Here is a 4,622-nt window from a genome sequence, read left to right on the forward strand (position 1 = left end):
AGCTGTGCGCCTGCGCAGGCGCCCCGGGCCGGCCCGCGGGACCCTGGGAGTTGTAGTCCACGTCCCGCACCGCCGGCCTCTGCCTGCGGGCGCGCGCGAGGCGGGGTCCCCAAGTGCCGTCACGTCAACGACCGGGCGTCGTTTGTACAGTCAGGGCGAGGGACTCATTGGCATGCTCTTAGGAACCGACCTGCTGGGGCCGGCAGGTGCTGTGGGGATTGAGTCGCTGGGCTACCACACGGTGGACCCCGGTTTGAGTCCCAGACCTGGTGGCTTGCTTTCTCGTTTTCCCATCTCTCTCTCTTCTCTCTCTCTCATCAAGTTAAAGAATAATAACAAATGTAATTAAGTAAATAAATAATTATAAAAAACTATACTGTTATATTATATTGTTATACACTTATTAATTACTTGTACAGTATATAAAACAAACCCACGGCTGTGCTCCTGCGGATGCTCCCGCCCCATCCCGCCCTGGCCCTCCTCCCAGTAAAAAAACGCCATCTGCCACTCACAAAAGATGCATGTGCCCCACCCTGGCTGTGTGAAGTCCAGACCTCTGGGCTTTCTGTTCAGATCAGGGAGCATGTAAGTCATTCCGAGGGCACCCGCCACGGTACCTTCACCCTGGGGGTTACAGGGAATACTCTGCCTGTCAAATCAGGGCAGATCTGTCTTTAATTACACTTATTTAATTTATTTTTTTAAAAGAACATTTTATTTATCTTTATTTATTTATTTAAATTTGACCAGAGAGAGACAGAGTAAGGGGGGAGGGAGATGAAAAAAAGCAAGGTACCAGGTCCAGGGCTCAAACCGTGGTCTGCCCTCTGGGAGTCCAGCACCCTTAACCACCACGCCACCTGCTGGCCCCTAATGACACCTATTTTAAAGAATAATGCCGCAGGGTTGAAGCCGGAGGTTGGTAAATGTACGCAGGCAGTCTGTCAGCACAGTCCAAAGGTCTTAAAAACATGAAGTCAATAGCCTCTAGCCAAAAAGTCGCTGTAGCTGAGAGGGTGGGGCAGCTGTATGAACTCCAGGCAAAGTGGGGTCAACAGCCAGGAAGCATGGCCGGGACTAAACGGGATCATCATATCACGATGAAAGGGTCAGCCCCAGAAGACACAATACTCCAGAACTGAAAGTAAAAAGAGACCACTGCGCAGTTACAGCCGAGACTCAGCACTTCTCAGCAATCACAGCACAGCTAAACGCAAGGGCAGGAAAGCGCCACATCAAAGCCAGCCAGATTCCATAGATATTTACAGAGCATTCCACCCAACTGCCTGGAACACGCTCTTCTCAAGCTCCCGACATAGACTGCTTACCAGGGTAAACTGTATTTGGGGCCACACATTTAAATGAGCAAAAGACGTGAATAGATGTTTCACCAGAGCGGGTTCAGGAGAGCGAGCGAGCAGGCAGAAAGCTGTTTAGACGCTACCATTAAAGAGGTGCAGATTAGCGCCACGGTGAGGCCTCGCCACCTGCTTCTCACGACAGTTCAAGGAATAAGTAATGGCAGTGCCAGGTGACCTCGCAGGCCTGACTGGCGGGACTGGTCTGGAAGTTTCTTTTTCAAAGCTCGGCTCACCCTTACCTTACGGCCGCCAGTTGTGCTCAGACCAGGGCACCAGATGGGGTGTGTGTGTGTGTGTGTATGTGTGTGTGTATGTGTGTATGTGTGTGTATGTGTGTGTATGTGTGTATGTGTGTATGTGTGTATGTGCGTGTGTGTGTGTATGTGTGTGTGTGTGTGTGTGTGTGTGTGTGTGTGTGTAGGGTGCTGTAGCTCTCTTTCTCTACCTCATGGAAGAAAGAAAGACATTTTAAAAGCTCCTGTGTTGCCTACGAGAAACCCAGTGACGGTCACTGGCGGGAGGTGGCACTTGGCAGCCCTGTGCTAGGGGCGGTGGGGACGGGCTCTGGCGGAAGCCATCTCCTGGCGAGGGTCCACAGCACGTGCCCACAGGCCCCCCAGGTAGCCTGGCTCCTCTCCCGAGGCCCCTCTTGGGGCCAACTTGCAGACAATGGCTCCCATCTTAAGGCGCCTGCCCTGCTTCGGACCTGTCTGGGCTGAGGAGCAGTTGGCAGGGCTGTGGTCTCGGCGGGAAGTGCCGATAGGCTGGAAAGAGCGAGAACTTGTGTTTTCATTGCGGCGTCGAGGTGGGCTGGCCAGCGGGCCTTTCCGTCTTGCCTAAACTGCTCGTAGATCTGAATTTATGGACACCAGCTTCACGGTTCCCCTCGGACCCTCAAAAAGCCCCTTGCACACAGCACTTGTGAGGGTAACGGGGAGGCAGTCTTCGCTGGAGAACGGGACCCAGCAGGCAGCACCCACCGGCCAGCGGGGTCTCCCTCTGCACCCTCCCTCCCTCCCCTCTGTGTCCCAGCCTTGCCTCCTCCCTCCTGGGGCTCAGAGGGGGAAGAGGGGGTGCGGGGAGGGAGGGATTGAAAGGAAGTGAGAGAGGCAGAGAGGAACCAGCTACCGGAGAGTGGACTTGAGGTTCTCTCCCACGATTCCTCTCTCTTCTCTCGACTCTACCTTCACACCTGCCCCTGGCAAGACCCGGCCGACGAGGGTAGCCCCGACTTAGCGGCCACCCCTATCTCTGTCGTCTCCACAACTCCAGACAGCGGGACTGGACAACTACCTGATACACAGGTGGCCCCTCCAAGAATTCGGGCACAGATAGTGTCCCTGCCTCGGGTGGCGCCCAGACAGCGTGAGGGTGAGCCGAGTGCTCCACTGTGCCTTCCCCACGAAGACGGCCTTTTCTCGGCAACCTAAGCAGTCCGCTGGGCCTCACGTGCACACCCTGCGCAAAGATCCTGCAGTCAGCGAGTGCAGGCCCAGCTCTGGGCGCCAAGGCTGAGTGGAGCACCACTGCCCACTGCTGGAAGACTTCCACCAATTCAGGTTCAGGCCATGGGCGCCCAGAGAAGGCGTTTGGCCTAATTACATCCCTGGGGAGAGGCTGGAGTTCGCCACCTTTGCTTCCCTAGTTCTGGAAACTGCTGGGATTGAACCGGCTTGGTTTGCGGTAGACGGGTGGGGTGGTCATCCGTCACGTCCCAGATGCTCCTAGGGAAGAACGCTGCGTGTCCTGCTGTCCCCAGAAGGTCCTCACCGACCCCCAGGCGGTTCACAGGAGGAGGGGGATCTGGCCCTTCTCTCTCCGGTACATCTGCCATTAAAATAATGATGATGAAATAAAAGACTACGGATCCCATAATAACTAAAGCTGGCTAGGTCCTCCTTCACTCAATGGAAGTTTCCATGCACAGCCTTCTGAGAGCACGAGAAACGAGCCCCTGCCCTCCCCGTGGGACACGGTAGAAGATGCTTGGAGTGGAGGGTTGGCCTGGCCACGTGTAGACGCAGTTCCCGGGGCCCAGCCTGCTCGCTGCCCTCACTGAACTCACACCTCCTTTCTGCAAGGCTAGCGTTGGAAATCACAGGCTTTATTGAAAAGCCTTTGTGCTTTCCTTATGGAAACAGCAATAATGTGTCCATTGTGGGCAGAAGTAACAGACATGGAGTTAAACCAAAAAACGCCACTTAAAGTGAGCCTTACCACCCAGAGAGCCCTGCAGTCAGCTTGGTTTCCGTCTCCCCAAGGGCACATCAGTGTGCAAGGTGAGGTCCTACTGTGAGCCTTGGTCTGAAACCTATGCAGATGGTTCTCCACGTGGACACATCAGTGTGCAAGGCGAGGTCCTCCTGTGAGCCTCAGCCTGAAACTTGTGCAGATGGTTCTCCACGTGGACACATCAGTGTGCAAGGTGAGGTCCTCCTGTGAGCCTCAGCCTGAAACCTATGACTGATGGGTCGTAGGTGTCCTGGCAGGAGAGTCTTTGGAAAGTGCCAGATGTTCTCCCAGGAGTCAAAGACAGTTTGGAAGGTCGGAGCCGAGTCATCTGCCCTGGCCAGAACCCGTTTCCTTCAAGTGTCTCAGAGATGAGAGACGTTTTAAATGATCATTTGCTATTTTTAAGAAGTCCTGACTTTTTGTTATTGCTGTTGCTATGTGTGCATGCCTTTACTTCGTTCAAGATTAATATATTTTATCCCATGAGGTGAATCTAATTATACCAGTACTGTGAGCTTGCGGCTCATTCTCCCGATCTATTTACAGAGGTCGAAGGGACTTCGTAAGAGACCACAGTCTCTTATTGTATGGGTCAGAGACTGAGGCTCAAGAGAGATGAATCGTGAAGTTGGCAAATGACATAGCTTCATACCCAGGGCCGTGAGTGGCAGGCTCCACCCACGCTGCCACCGCAGTACGCACGGGGCAAGGTGGCCACTGAGTGTGGCCGGAGACACGGAGGAGCTAGCTTGTGGACTTTTATTTCATTTAAAACTTGAGGCATGTTTAGATGACCTTGAGTCTGTGAGTCATCTTGTTCCCCTGTAAACATCAGGAGATCTCCGTCGCGACCAAGAGTCCCCACTGAGAACTTAACGCTGAGCGGAGAGTGTGCTGTGAAGGGCACCCCAGAACTCTAACTGTCAGTATGAAAAAGAACAGGAACTACCCCAATTTTGTATCAGTGACATGTCGAAATGGTATTTTGGATAGGTTCTGTTGTGCAGAAATTATTTAAATGTGACT

Source organism: Tupaia chinensis, unplaced genomic scaffold (assembly GCF_000334495.1).
Source record: "Tupaia chinensis unplaced genomic scaffold, TupChi_1.0 Scaffold147500_1, whole genome shotgun sequence".
NCBI classification, from domain to species: domain Eukaryota; kingdom Metazoa; phylum Chordata; class Mammalia; order Scandentia; family Tupaiidae; genus Tupaia; species Tupaia belangeri.